This window comes from Abramis brama (genome assembly GCF_963993115.1).
Source record: "Abramis brama genome assembly, chromosome: 16".
Lineage (NCBI taxonomy): Eukaryota > Metazoa > Chordata > Actinopteri > Cypriniformes > Leuciscidae > Abramis > Abramis brama.
Genome location: NC_139978.1, coordinates 30790143 through 30806926, shown reverse-complemented (window position 1 = coordinate 30806926; position 16784 = coordinate 30790143). Strand labels below are relative to the sequence as shown.

The window sequence follows — 16784 nt, the reverse complement described above, 5'->3', positions numbered from 1 at the left end:
ATAAAAACATTACACGCAGAGTTATCTCAGTCACATGTATCGCCCTGCCAAAAAAACAAAACAAAAAACATTTGATTTAAGTTTTTTTTTTTTTTTTATGTTTATATTTACAAAACTAATTTCTTTCAAACATTTGCATCAAAAAGTTTTTAATATCTAACTTTGTCATTCCATCAAGTCTGTCCAAACTTTTGACTGGCAGTGAACTCTGTCCAGTATCTCACTCTTTGCATCAGCTCTAGTATTTAGGATTTCATATCAGCTCAACTACTATTACATCAGAATATAACTTCATTAAACTGTTAGTAATGCAGAAACTATTCCTGGAGCTGCTGGGACCAGGTCACCTTGACTCGATTTGAGTGAAACTATGGCTGTGTCTCATTACCTACAGTGAGCTGCCTGCATAGAATACATTTTGGGGCTGGAGGGCAAGTTCTGAATCAGGCAAGGTGATGATGCACAAAAATGCAGTCTAGTAGGCAGGGGCAGCTCACTATATTTTACAACTCAACCTATGTTGCCTCTTGTTGCCTCATCCAAACGGACTGATGATGTTGTCGCCTCAGTGTGGAGGTGTTGCGTTCACCCCGCCGTGGCCTCCTCATTTGGCTCGGTGTTTTCTGTCTGGTTTGGCCCAGCGGGAGAGCAGCTTGGGCTGCAGATTATCAGACCTCATTATTCAGGATTGAAGAGGCCTGATTCTGATGTTAGGATGAGAAGAGCTGTTATAATCACACCCAGACTTATGGCTTCTCAAGAGCCAATCTTCTTATACTCACACTCACAGAACTTATTTAAAGTCTTCACTACTTCTGTGAGCAACATTCAGTGCGTTCAAGTTCAGTTCACTTAATTAAAGTTTGAAGACTGCCAAATCTGTACAGATGCAATATTAATAAATAATATTAATATTAAGAATATTAATATTCTTATGCATGTGAATTATTCTAAAAATGAAAATTCTGTCATTATTCACTCACCCTCATGTTGCTCCAAATGTCAGTGTATGCTTTTTTTTTCCCCAGTGGAATATAAAGACAGAACGACAATTTCTTTCAGTTTTCCCCCTCCGTTTGGCCTAAAACAATGTGTTCTTAGTCATCCACTTTGAAGTGTTAACTACAAACAAGGAGTTTTTCAGAATTTCCGTCGAGGCGTTCTCTCAGTATTTACGTTTCTTTGCAGCCTTTAGCCACAGCCTACAATGTGTTGGATCCTTCACTGGAAACTGAAAGGAACACTCCCGCTGAACATTTACTCTTTGAATTCTTGCACCAGAGAACAATACAAGTCGACACCATTATGACTAAAAGTTTGCTAAGAAGTATTTCCTACTAAAGCAAAGTGGTATTTGGCAGACATAGCAGACTGGGAGTGGCCTTGGATGGCAACATTCCCAGTGCATTATGGGTGTTTTCCTACCTATCTGTCAAAAGGGAAGACAACAGCCTTTTTTCTCTGTTTTCTCTAGTCAGGTAGCTCCGATTTAAAAAATGGTTTTGCCTTTCTACTGTTTAAGTTTTATTGAAAGCCCATTTTGCCAGTTGTAAAATACCCTTTTAAATTTCTGCCTAAATCATGACTTCTAAATACTCAGAATATAGTGCATGACTAATATGAACCACTTTCATCATTTTTTATGGTGTTTTTGGTCTGTTTTTGGCGCTAAACAGCCATGGTCACTATGAACACTGTCATTCCTGAAAAAAAGAGAAAGTCATACAGGTTTGGAATAACATGAGGTTGAGTGAATGATAACTGAATCTCCACTGTTGGGTGAACTAACAGTTTAGATATGGTTTTTACTATTAGAATTCCCTATTTTATTGTTTTTTGCATTTTACTGTCAAGTCTAATCAGACACAGTCTAGTGGTGGTTCACACTAAGGAGCCCCCCTGACCAAACACGTGGATCGCCATATTCGAATCCGGCCTAATCCACGGGAAGGCTTTTAATTCTGGCCAGTTGCCTTTAATCTCTCACGAGGTCGCTTGGCTTCGGTTTTCCGCTCCAATCATACCTTTTAATTAGGAATCTCTGTTTGTGTATTCATATTAGTACAGCATTTCCTCTGATAATAGATGTGCACTTATATAACGAGGACAAAAACAACACGGAAAGTAGTTGCAATGTTCGGAAAGAGGTTTTCAGGCTATGTTGCGTCTCTGCACGCCATTGCGTGTCTTATCACAGCTGGTTTATTGCAAGCGCTTTGTGCCAGGCACAAGGGCGCTCGGTTTACATTCCTCCTGCACAGGCTGCGCTGCCATAGTGGTTGGACTCAACAATGCTTCCACCTGTCTCTCACATTCACTTAAAAGGTTTGAGCTAATTAAGCTGCCAGCATGTGTTAATAATCTGTTTTGACACCCAAATTGCCACCTTACTTTAAAGGAGTGTGTGGCAAACAGCAATTGTATCAATTGTTTCTCTGTAATAAAATAAACCTTGTTTGGTTTATGCAGATAAGAGCTGCTAGGCGAGGCCCTACCCTATTTTTTTTTAGATTTTAGCTTAAAATAGTTAATTTTTTTCTTTGTAGTTTGTGGCTGGAAAATGTCTCTTAATTACATGGACGAGTTTGAACCCCTGTGCTGGATATTTTGGGCCTTTGCTCCACCTCGCCAGGGTGCACATCCTGTATACATGCACATTTATCAGTTCATGCAAGCTGTGTGATCGGTTGATCTCAGTAGGACACACAAAGTGATGTCAAGATCAGTTCTCATGTATTGTGGTTTCCTATATTCTCATCAAAATGTAGTTTAAAAGAAAAATACCTACTTGTTTTGTTTCAGATTGACTTGTTAGACGGAATCTTCAGATTTTCCAGAAGTTGTTATTTCCTCCCTGGCCTTAAGGAATAAGATTGAGCTGATCTGGGAATGTACAGGATGAGGGCAGTTTACAGTTTGCTTCCTCTGGTGCATTGCTTTTCTTTTTGAACAGTACCACACCCTAAAGATTGCTGACCCTGTGCACAGAGAAAACTCATTAGATCCCTAAGGCTCTCCAGACGTTGGCCTAATCGCCAGTTGATGACAGAGATTTCTGGGAAGTGCATCTCTGTCCTGCTCTATCATATTTGACATGAGTCATGTGTTGTGGATGCAATGAACATTTTGTAATTCCAGGTCCTGCTGCCTCTAATTTAAGTTTCATAACCTTGTGGTTGAAAGTTTTCCCTCCCCTTAAGGGTTTCATCAGTTTGGGGTGTTATTTTAATTTATGGTTTAATTGAATTTACGATAGTGTTGATTTGAAGCAGATATGCATCAGTTTGTTTCAGCTTTCTGCAATTACTTAGTCATAAAAAGATGCTTCTTTTAGCTGGAGGGCAAATTTGTTGTTTATAACACTTATTTTGATTTCCCCTGAGAACATGTTTCATTAGCGGATGCTCGTGGAGATTACTTAACAGAGGGACGCCGGCATGTAGCCTAGTTGTTTTTTAACACAATGTTATAGTTAGGGGGTTGGCGATATCATATGACCAAAATCTTGTATCACGATATGAGTTATTTTATTTCACAATAACGATATATCACAATATAGTTATTTTTGCTTTAAATAAGGTTTTTGTGACATCTAAATGTTTGATACCATTGAAATACCATAATTCTTGTCACCATTTTCAATACCACAAAAACTACTAGCCTAAGTATAAAACATATCTCTCAAGCGTACTGAAAACAAGTAAACAGAAAAAGACAAAAAAGATTACAAGCATATAGGAAGACAAACTACAATAGAACAAAGGCACAAATTAAATAGACCTACCTGAAAAACTTCAAGCACTTGAAATAAGAAATACTACATAGTATAAAGTAATCATATTTATATAAATAAAAGTCTTCACTGTGTAAATTTAACATATTATTATTATTATTCAAGTTACAGAAGTTATTTTGTTCTTTTGTTGTTTGATTAACATTAATGAAAGATGGCAGCAGGTTTATTAGGCTGCTTTCACTTAAAGACCGAATCCACAGATCGCTTAAAGGAGAACTCTGGTCAATTTTAACATTGAGCTCATTTTTTTGTAAATTTGGAGTGCTGTCAATACAGAGAACAACGACAAAAATCGGTGTTGCCTACACCGTGTTATCCCCATTTTAAAATTTGCACCCTGTTGACTTAAATGGGGCAAGTTTTAAACCTGCTTTTAGCCTCTTAACATCCTTGATGTGTCATTACAAGTGCACAGCCAATGTGACTGATTCCTTCAGAGTGAACACGGGTGAATCTGACTGCAGTAGATGTGAAAGATATGAATAAAAATGTTAATTCGGCCAGCGCACATACCTGTATTTACTTCCTGTTTTCAGTCGAAGTCCACAGTAGTCGATTGTCGAGTTCACGCGCGTGATCATAGGTAACTAAGCAACAGTGGAGAACTCGACAGTCGACTACTGTGGACTTCGACCGAAAACAGGAAGTAAATACAGGTATGTGCGCTAGCTGAATTAACATCACTTTTATTCATATCTTTCACATCTACTGCAGTCAGATTCACCGTGTTCACTCTGAATAAAATCACTCACATGGCTGTGCACTTGTAATGACACATCAAGGATGTTAAGAGGCTAAAAGCAGGTTTAAAACTTGCCCCATTGAAGTCAACAGGGTGCAAATTTTAAAAAGAGGATAACACGGTGTAGGCAACACCGATTTTTGTCGTTGTTCTCTGTACTGACAGCACTTCAAATTTACAAAAAAATGAGCTCAATGTTAAAATTGACCGGAGTTCTCCTTTAATACATCTGAGATGATTTGACAGATGCCGGATCTTCTCATTGTGATAACTGATCTCTGGCTAATTTGGTTTGATTAAATAAAATATCTGGATTAAGTTGTCTGAGATTATTGTGTGTTCTTGTGTTTGTTGGAAAGGGCAGATATATGGATATTTGAAACCATGATCAGCAATGTCTTTACATTTTTATTTCAATGTTGTAATTAGCAATTTATTTAATTTTACATGTGAAGCATATTTGTTATGTGACAGCGTTAATTAAAGCTTGACAGCACAGCAGACAGCATTTTTACTAAGTTACCTGCATCACCTGCGCTGCATCTAGCCACTCTCATAAAAGCTAAACGCTTTTAATTGTCTTAGCCACAAATAGTTGGACAGGAAATAAGCAAAATGTCGCAAAGCATCAAAGACAGAATGAAGTTCACAGTGAAAAGTCATTTAATGCTTTGTTTGTAGTACAGAAGTTTGGAGAATGGCTTGCTTCCCACAATTAAAAAGTTATCTAAAGAGGAATGATCAGATTTTTTTTTTTTTTTTTTTTTTAACAAGACAATGCTCCTGCCCAAATTGCAAAGACAACCCAGAAGTGGCTTGAGAACCATAGCCATAGTATTTTTTTTTTTCTACTATGGAAATCAATGGCTACCATCAACTGTCTGGTTACCAACATTCTTCAGAATATATTCTTTTGTGTTCAACAGAAGAAAGAAACTCATACATGTTTGGAACAACTTGAGGGTGAGACAGTAATGACAATTTTTTTTTTTACTTTTGGGTGAACTATCCCTTTAAAAGTATTTTCATCCTCAATTAAACCTACTAGATCCCCTGTAATTATCTTTGAAAAAATGCTAATGCTTTAGGAATTACAAACATTTGCACAAATCCAATTATTGAGCAATTAGAGTGCCAGAGATGTGACCCCAGACAGACAGCAGAAGAGGGGAGGACTGGAGCGAGGAGGTGGAGAACGTGGGATGATGGACGAATGAAAGAGTTGTTTACACTAGTGCACTGAGACACCGGCAGTGAAAGCCGATCATTGTTTCTTCATAAATGTTCTCTGAAACAATGAAGCCCTCATGCTTGAGAGACCCTCAGAGGAAGAGGAGGAAGGGGGGGGTACTGAGTACTGGAAATCTATTAAGCCTGCTTATATGTGATGGAAATAATATAAAGATGATTCAAGATCTGTTTTTCCACTTATGTGGGAAGAAACATTTAGTTGATCTACTTCCTGGTGCTCTTACACTATGTGTGTACAGGGTGTTACTTCAAACATTGGGTGTATTTTGTCATTTAATGCCACAGGACCAAAAGCGCTACATTATTGTCATGGCTTTTTGGATGTATGTATATGAAGTAGGGCTGGGTTATAAAACGATAAAAAGGATTATTGCAATATAACTTTCCTTGATAAAATTATAACAGGAGTTTAATAATGTTTATGCACTATGCAAATAATGGTGCGCATGTGTTTTGCAGACCATCGCACTGGTGCCAATTCCTATTTGCCTAACTGATAAGGCAAACGCACCAAAAGGAGAAACAACAGAGCTACTCATCTGAACTGCGCCACAGAGACCATATCAGCTCGGCTCAGAAGACACCGCCGCGTGCCGTGAGCTTAGAGCAAATGCACAACTCGCTTACTGTCCCAATCACGCGATCACTAAACAGCGCTGTAAGATCCAGTGAGAAGCAGGGATGTGCTCACTGACAAATTTCATAAACGTTTAAACAGACACTTTGATGCTTCAAAAAGTTCATAAAGAGATATCCATATGAATTGAGCGGTTTAGTCCAAATTGTCTGAAGAGACTCAAAAAATTTTTTTTTTTTTTTTTTCTTTATTTAGCCAGGAGAATCACATTGAGATATTATTATCTCTTCTTCCAGCGAGACCTGGTCAAGATAGCAGCACATAGAGTTTCACACAAAATAATAACAATAAGACAACACCACAAATTACAACAATCAAAAGTTAGGTTAAAGCAAATCAATTAAAACAATTACAAGTATCCTGTAAAACATTTTGCAAAAGACGTTTAAAAGTGCTTAAGGTTGGAAGTGCGTCTAAATTAAGAACATTTTGCAATTCGTTCCAAGCCCATGGAGCATAAAAGGAAAATGCACTTTTGCCAAATTCTGACAATACCCTTGGGACTTTTAGCCTAATGTGGGAACCTGACCTAGTACGATAATTATTTGTATAATAAATTAAAAGATTTGATATATAGAAAGGTAATTTACCCAAAAGAGCTTTTGCGATAAATAAATACATGTTTAGCTTTCTCCTTTGATATAAAGATGACCAAGATAAAGAATCATATAAAATACAATGATGCGTCCGTGACTCTGCACCGGAGACAAAACGCAAAGCTGCATGATACACAGAGTCTAGTTTTCTAAGTAGAGATGTAGCTGCATGCATATAAAGAAGATTTTAAATGATGAACAGATTTAATTTAGGCATTTATTCACATACAAACATCAATCTGCGAACATATACAGAAGCTCAACTGAACCTACTTGACGCATGAGAACAAACCTCATTGGTTCTTGTGGAAGCTCAAACGTGCTGCGTAACACGAGAATGAACCTCATTGGTTCTTGAGGTTGGTTCCTGCCAGTCCTTTTCTCTTTATTGTAAATGAAATGAGCCAGATTACTGACACTTTCACCTTTTGTCTTTAATGGTTCTTGGAACCCCTGTCCCATTCTTTGAATAGCTAGTTATGCTGATTGGATTAGGAGTGGTAACACTCTAGAGTCTTGGGCGGGTTCCTATACCTGGATACTTCATTTGCATGTTACCCAGGAGCTTTGTCTCCATTTCTAAGCAATACCTTCTAAAAGTTAAAAACTACAATGTACACGGCCTTAGTTAAGCCCAATTTATACTTCTACGTCGTAGGCTGTGTGTATCGCGCGTACCCTGACGTGCACCTCTCCAAAAATCTAACAAAGCGTCGATTCTACGCGGACCAGTAGAATTAGTTTTGAATTTATTAGAATTGGTTTCAGTACCGTTAAAATACTATAGTACAGTACCATGCTATATATAAAAATGCCATGATATTATCATCTGATGTTATCTATATACCATGTGCTACTGTACTTTTTTTCATAAGAGTACGATTTGTTTTTTGTCAACATTTTGTTTGTTTCGTAGTGAAATTTCACAATTCTTGATGCCACTGTCAATATCACAGAAAAAGTAAAATGCTTTTGAAAACTTTTTTTTATTTAAAAAGTTAAATATAAATACTATTATGTTTTATCATTTTTTAAATTTATTTTTTAATCTTTGAATAGATTTCTAGATTTTGTGTCCATAATGTGTCCTGTTTAAAGTTTGCATTGGATTTAAATAAATCCGGACTAAAGGCTTTTTCTTCTTTTGACATTCTTGCATCTTAGACATATTCAGCATGATCTATTATTTCAGATAAACAGTTTTCGCCCACTTTATTCTATTTTATTCTAATTCAAATTTTTTTTTTTAGTATTAAAATGCTGGTACTTTGTGACATCCCTATTGCCCCTGAACTCACATTATCTGGAAATTGCTTTGGTGCTCATATATTCCTACACCCTGAGCTCAAATACTGCCCTTTCTCAGTGTTGTGATCAGTCAGCACATTAGCTTTGAGAAAACAACCTCTTCTTTTACCAGAATAACACTACAAGGCTTGAAATGTCAGTAAGAATCCATTGTCCTTAAAAAAAATGACACTACTGTCCCCTACCACACCTACAAACAGGGAGTGCTCATTTCGTAAGCGGCAGGTTTGTGTTGTCTGCTGCTAGTAAGAGAGTCTCCTGTGTTCATCAAATTACCTTTCAGCATGTCGCCACAGAGCTCTGTCCTGATTGGCTGAAACCCTGCTGTGTGGGCAGAGCCTTGTGCCCTTATATGTTCCTGAGGGCAGATCTGTTTTTTTTTTTTTTTTTGCTATGCAAAGCATTGTGGGAAGTATACAGGTGAAATCTGCTACCTTCTTATCTTTCATCATTTGTTTGTTTTGTTTTAATGGGATTTCTCAGCAAAGCAAAGGAATGTGGATAGTTGACGATCACTGATCTGTTGAACCGCTCGACCTGAGAATCGCAGCGCAGGATGGCTGTTAGGTTTCTGCATCAGGTAACCTCTGCAGGGCCTGTAATGGCTATAGGTGTGCACCTGATACCTAAGGGAAAACCATACACCGGCTGATCGGAGCTCAGGCTTGTCCTGCTGTGTTAGCTTTTTCATAGCTGGACTTTTGACCTGAAAGTAAGCATGTGCTAAGCTACATTAGGTGCAGGCATTCAAACTGAGGGGATGGTGTGTGACTTCAGTTACTGAATCAAGTGAAGCAAAACTAGTTTATACAAAGAAGAACTAGAGCAAAAAACTGAATCTAGATGATTAAACGTATCCGCAAGTTTATATACAGCCTTTTATTGCGAATTTGTAAGGTTTTAAGTTGATAACAACATTTCTATTACATTGTATGCTTGGATTACCATGTAAATACTTCAGTGGCAGGGTTGATCAAAATTTAGAATTGAGGAATTGGCTCCCTTTCAATTCATGTGTGTGAATTTAAATTAAGGGTATGTTTGCACGACAACGATGTGCTAAAACGTTATCAAAACGATCCCCGTTCACACTGATCCGTGAAAACGACTAATATCGCTGTATTATGCATGCCAGACAAGTAGATGGTGTTGTTACTTTGTAAAGAAAGACTGCGCACAAACGCATTCTTTTACTACAGAGCACTCGAGACGAACACACATGCCTATAGACACAAATTACATAATTACATTTTTAATAGAAGCCTATAGTCTAAACATGTAATAGCCTACGCATGTGCATGACGTCACGTTTTCACCGATTTGCGTTTTTGTAGTTTACAACATTATGATAATGGTGTCGTTTTCAAAAACTTGCACTTTGCAAACAACCACCAAAACGTATAAATGAACAGCCAAAACGCATAAAAAGTCTTCCGTTTTTAGTTGAAAATGGTGTCGTGTAAACAGCCCCTAAATTTGCCACACCCCATAGGAAGAACAACACAGGTAATACATTCTGGGAAATGAAGTGTTGTTTTTTCCTCTATCTATCTGTCTATCTGTCTGTCTGTCTGTCTGTCTCTAGAAAACGTTGTATATCCTGCTCTTTACTCCTTTATTTTAGTTGAATGTTTAATATAATTATTAGTTTCTTTTAAATATTAATATAATTAATAACAGGTGCCATTGTTCATTTAGAACTTTATTTTGCTGTGATAACGCATTGATGTTTGTGCTTAATGTTCATTTTTTGATGGTTTGTTTGGGGTTTCTTTGCTTGCTTTACTTTTAGCTGATTGTATAACAAGATTGCATGCATCTGTTTAGCAAACACAGAGAACCATGAGCACATGATCTCTTTCTCACTCAGCACAGCCTTCGTTAATTTGCATTTTCTGTTTTTATTATTATTATTTTTTTATATATATTTTGAACAGAAGCTTTTGGCATTAGTGAATGTGAACATTGGAATGTGCGGAAAACTTTGCAAATACAAAGATAAAGTCCCGGTGCATTGTTCCATTATCATGTTGCCATTAAAAACGAGTAAGTGTTTTGATTCGCTTATACACAATAATAACACAGCCCGTGATACAATCTGATGACTGTGCTTGAGGGATTTAATTGTAACCAAACAGGATATACATGAAAACATCTGAAGAACTACTTTTCTGTAGTCGAGGCCTTTCATTTATGATAAAGAAGAGTTTGACATGCACATGGTTGTGGAATGTAGGGTCGGGTCAAAAGGGAAGTGGGTAAAATTAGTCTGTGCGGTACACATGCCTGGGAGTTTGTCTCTTTGAATAGATGTTTGGGTGTGCGTCAAGCGTGGCCTCCTAATGACCTGCATTGCACATCCTCTTTTGACTAACTCTGTCTTTATCTGCACGTCATTGTTAGACAACTATTGTTTTACCATCATTTTTTACAGTTTACGCATGACCTCTTTCTCAGTGCTGTGAGTTATTTTTGAAAAGACTCCATGAATGATGCATCAATGTAAAACCCACCATAATAAGGTTACGGTTTACATTAATGAACCCTCTAATCTCACGCTGGGAAACATGCCGCTATCCTGGATTAGACGCCGCCTCATTCCAAAATCACTGTGGCAGAATAACTGGCGCCGCGCTCCGCACTTGTCCAGACATTTTCTTTGGAAAATTTTACTGAGTAGCGTCAGATTGCACAGCAGGAATGCTCTATATAAGGCAGAAGACGACACTGACCCTCAGATCTCCTTACAGCGTGTTCTTCAGTATCAGAATGGTTGTGATGTTTGTGGGTTTTGGATATTTGGTATGCAAGGGTGCTGCGTTTTTGTCACCAGTAGTTTTCACCGTAACCCTGACCTGCCCTTAAAGCACTCCATCAGCTTCATGCCTTCTGTCCATCTCTGTTTCCATCAAGTTCATCACTCATGTGCGGATGCCTCTTGTTTAAAGATTTAGAATTATGGTATTTGTTGTTTCTTTGACTACGCACTCCGCGACCCACCAGTTGAGAAACACTGGTCTAAATAAATTGGCAGCCACATAGAACAAACTCTGCAGTTGTGAATGTCATTGTTGATTATATTGTCAAACTCGCCAAACAGCGATTGACACACACTGTTATGATGTGCAGAAATCAGAACCCGTTGACCTAAAAATGAACCTCAGACTGATTATTGGACGTAAAAGCACATCTGTACCCTCTAATGTATTACATGAGACACTTTTAAACTTCTAAATTTCAGTTTTGGCTTTTTACATTCATACATCCAGCCTGCAGAACACAGCATGAGGATAGCAACCAGAGATAACAAACACACTCGTGATAGGCGTTCGGCCCAGTTTCCAGTCTTCACTGTAACACTTCTGCTTAAAAGCTTTAGCCTGGATGCAGATGAGCTACATGAGGACATGACTGAAAAACAGCCAGGAAGAGTTCTGACTTACATTTTACTAGGGCATTATGATTTCCGCAGTGCGTAAAAAGTGGACAGAATTGTGGAATCCAGTCATAAAAATGGAATTTACTGTATAATGCGGAATATCATCAAAAGTGAATAAATCAAAAGCAGTGCTGTACACTTGTGTGTGAGAAGTGCTAAAAGAATATGAAGTCTGCATGTTCTGCGAATAGTTTCATCTACAACATATTCAAGCACTCGTGACTCTCATGGTGTTTTCAGCATCTGCCATTTCGCTATATGAGGACATTAAGATTTGTGTAAAAAAATCTTTTATCTAATTATACTTTCTCTTCACGACCATTTCACCGTTTATTGTGGAAAATAATATCGTCATATCATATACACGGAAACCCAAAGGTCTTCATGACAACCCGTCAAAATAAAACTGTGACAGAAATATATTACGATCGTACAATAGAATATACTTCTCAAAGTAATAATAATAACAGGAATTGAATTGTTAAAAGTTCATTTTAAAAGACTAATAAAATTTTTAAGGACTTCATTTGATTACCACTGTTATTGATAATAGATTTGTATTAAATCATAAATCCAGAAAAATTAAAACACATGACATATTGGCCCTAAAAATGTTTCAGTTTTATCCAGATTTATCCAGTTTGCATGCTCTTTTTTTCCCAATGACCATCTACCTCACCATTTAACATGCTTCCGACTGCATAGTAGGCAATTATCGGGTATAGTGGAGTTGCTATTCTGAGATGCTAAGTGTGTGTGTGTGTATAACGTTTCAACATCCAATGCTAGAATCCTGTTCATGGTATCGTTTACTTCACATAGCAGGAGTGGACTCGGCTAAGTGAGGTGTCATCCCTTCGGTAATGACAGGAAAGCTGGGATGGCATCGGTAGCTGTTGTATTATTAGAGGAAGGAGTGGCGCTAGAAGAATTTGTCTCGTCTCCTGTAGCCGTTTGGACGTGTTTATATGACTGACACCCCTCAACTTCAGCCCTTCCTGCTGCTTGAAGAAATTCAGTGTGATGTACAGATGAGCCTGGTTCATCCACACATCCAAATAAAGCTTTGGATTAAATGTGCCAGCCGTCTCCTGCCCTACTATGGAAAACACCGGATCCCCGTCTGAGATGCACGCCGACCCTCTTTACGATCATCAGTTAGATGTAGTGGACACAGTTGCTGTTAAAGCCTCATAACCGGATGGTAAACGTTGGGCATGGTTTAGCTCTGCTCACTAGTTTGGTGATGGAGGAAACTGTGTCGGCTGCTCGGTGAAACGGCTCGATTTGTTTCTCTTTGAAGATGAAACGGCGCTTTAAACGAGTCGGAACAGAACAGGGTCATCTGATTTAGGACGCGGGAAGTGGATGTGGACTTGGGTAATGTGCTTGTTTTTCTGTGCTTTGATCTTGATGTATTGTCTAATAGAAGTGTCACTGTGGATCTGGACTTTCTGAAGTGTCTCTTAAGAACATGCCGAAGTATTAGGCCTGTTTTTCTATCAATTTTTTAAGCTTTACTCTTATGATGTTAGTAAAACGCTGACACTTTTTCCATACTTTCTGACTTTTGCGCTTGAGCAGAACAGAACTGTTGAATATTTTAAAGTGGTTAGAGACAACTTTTAATAAGACATGAACATGGCGGAGAGGCGCATAGATTTAATGTTAGTTTCTGAGAACAGTGCTGATTCACCTTATGTCAACTGATCCAGTCTTTAATCGTGTTTGGAGTTGCATGTTGAGTTCAGGTTTTGTATTTATTATATTGCTCACTTGCAATATATTTAATGTGCTTCTTTTTTTACAGTTTTTTGGGAGGCATTTGGCATTTTTTAAAGAGTAAATGTGAAGAAATAAAGAAAGGACATATAGTGCATATAAAGTTGGATCATATGATATCAGCTGACAAAGTTGTTTCAGAGGCAGTATATATAATAATGTGCATATATAAATCATTCACACTAAGATCATGAACATGCATTATACAAGTAAATACAATTATTGTTGATTTAAAATAAGGGTTTTTTATTTCAGGAAATTTTAAAACGTATTCCTTTGATCAAAGCTGAATTTTCAACATCATTACTTCAGTCTTCAGTGTCACACGATCCTTCAGAAATCATGCCATAACTGTTTTAAGCATTAATTGTAAAGTTAATTCATTATGGGCTGTTAGGTTCTAAAATAGAAATTGTCTTTTATTTAAGGAAACATGTGCAGGAAGGGGGGAATGTTTTATTACAAGAGGAACCATATGGAAAGTGACAGAGAATTTCAAGGAGACTCTTAATCATGTGCTAATAGTCCGCTCACAGCTCTAGCCGAAGCGCTCTGAATTCACTGAGGAACGCAGGTTATTTCTCTGAGCTTGTTAGAAGTCGTGGTACATGCAGAGAGGTGTGTGTGTGGTGTCAAATTTATTTATGCTGAATTGCACTGTAGAAATTGGAAGGTCTTCATTTACACCATTAACCATTTACATCACACAATGATTATCTGCATTTAAAGGTGCTGTTTTTTTTTAACCATAATATCACTGAAATTGCTGTCTTAAAGGAATAGTTCACCCAAAAATTAAAATAATGACTTCACATCAATTTCGCTTGAGGTATATCGGGGCCTTTGGACTCTATAGTCACCCTCTGCCTGTCAATCCTTTTGCTCATTTAGTCTTGCTGACATAAGGTTGTCTGAAATGTCTTTCGAGTGCAGAGTTTTGCAGAGATGGTGTGTGGTTGAAGGATGGGAAGGAAGTTTGCCAAACAAGAAATTTCTAACAGCACATTCAGTTTTGTGTCTTTGATACTTTTTAAATAGAAATTTTTAATAGACACCAGATTAAATTGATTCGAGACACTTGGGTTTCGCCCCTGCATCATCTACATGTGCACCAAAGCTCAATGTGTCTGCAGATTTCTTGCTAACTGCTAGGCAACTAACATATAGCCGCTTTCCGACCGGAGGAACCTTTTCACAGTTCCTTGAACTATTGGCTAAAGTACCCGTATGTTCCTGCGGTGCGAACACGCCGACTAGGAACGACTTTAGTTCTAGGAACTCCATTTGGAGGAACTAATTTAGCTCCTACTTCAGAGTAGGGTCTAAACCAGCACTATAGGAACTACCCGTGACGTTAGTGTACGCTGATTGACCGAACGCACGCAAAACACCAGCACCCGCCATTTTTAAAACAGCTATATGTAAACCCACAGATTATAGCCTATATATTTACTCCAGAAACTAGATACAGACATGGAAAACAGTGATAGATGGGCCTCTAAACCTTTATGCTGAAGAGAAAATCCAACGCAACTTTGAGGGGACCAAGTCAAACATGATTATGTATTTCTGCTCAGCTAGCAACACTGGACATCCACCACACGGCATAGGCTAATAACTTTTTTTAACACTACTACTTTCTATAACAGTTTTATCTAATAACATATTAAACAGTACTGTTAGACAGATCGCTAACTAATAAACACAGAGAATGCGAGCATTGTTTACTCTGGCGTTCTCAGCGCCGTCAAAATAAAGGTCTGTCGCGCCGTCAAAATAAAAGTCGCCGTGCTTGCGTCACTCCCTCACCCCTCCTACCAGTTCCTATGGCCACTTGGCCAGTGCGAACGCAAACAGCAAAACCGAGTTTGGGGGAGAGTAGTTCATAGAACTGTTTAGAAGTGGACAGTTCCTAGAACTAAGTTCCTGTAACTACTTGGTCGGAAAGCGGCTATTGTGTACTGTACATGGGTTTTGACAAGGGTGCGAATTACGGGGGGGTTCGGGGGTTCTGAAGGACATCAAAACAAGATGTTGTGGGGGGTCAAAGAAAGAAGTCAACTCATAATATGAAGCTTTATAAATATGAAGATACATTTCTAGCTCTGAAAGATTTTAAATGTTAACCGTAACCCAAATTGTAACTGTCATACCATGAACATTACCTGAGCACTGAGCAGTTGAATTAAATACCCTATAAAACCGTGCTCATTCAGGGACTTGCATTTATTGCATGGATGAAGAACATAATGTGTTTAACTCTTTGCCCGCCATTGACAGATTTTTCTGGCTTATCGCTCCCTACCATATAAACACGCAGTGACACACCTTCTAAGCTTATGTAAGCAGATGCATATGTAAAATAAAGTGATCATCAACAATAGACAGCATATAAATCAAAACTAATGTTACTGAATGAAATGTCGACCCAGGACGAGCTTTAGGACTGTGAAGCTTTGGGGGTGTTGATGATCGATCTTCTCCATCTGTGTTTTGATCATCATTCTGAATCGGATCTGGATGTAGTCTGACAAAAACACAATTAACGTAGCTTTTTGCTCAAAATGTTGCTTTTTTATGAAACTACCCACATTAAAGTGTTGATTTAAAAAAAAAGAATGCATTGATAGAAGCTAGAATAAAATGTTTTTTTTGTTTGTTTTTTTAAAGCAGTGGCTCTGTTCTTTCTTTTGATATATTGCATGTTCAGATATTCATACAACAAAATATTATGGGGGCCATGAAACTTTTGTGAAAATGATAAAAAATGCTGGCACTGGCTGCAATAATAATTTAATATTATTATTTTGTGTCAACTCTTAAATTATTTTAAGACTGAGATGATCCAATCAATTAAAATCAATAAAATCAAGCCCATCTTCCTTTTTTTTTCTTGTTGAATATTTCACAGAAATACGCCACATTATTGAAGTAAAACGGGCTGATATCTGTACATAAAATAAGATAAGGCTACATCAATAAGAGGAAGTGTTTTTATAGTACTTAAAGTCAGCATGAAATGGAAGCTGTGTTAGCCTTTTCTTCCCTTTTCTTCCATATCTGAGTGAAACCACTTCTCCAACAAGACAAAATGATATTTGCTATTGCTTTGATCTCACGAGTGACAGGTAGTCCTGCCCTCATGTGGAAGTAAGAGAAGAGAAGAGATGTCACTGCAAGAGGAAGTTATTTTGATGAAAGATTATGTGGGCACATGAATTTAAAAATTGCAC

At 37.8% G+C, this 16784-nt stretch overlaps 1 protein-coding gene across 4 annotated transcripts in view; it reads left to right on the top strand.

Moving 5' to 3' along the window:
* The window catches only part of tjp2b (tight junction protein 2b (zona occludens 2)), an 83289-nt gene that overhangs the window by 20747 nt on the left and 45758 nt on the right, over positions 1-16784 (top strand). The window lies entirely within an intron of this gene.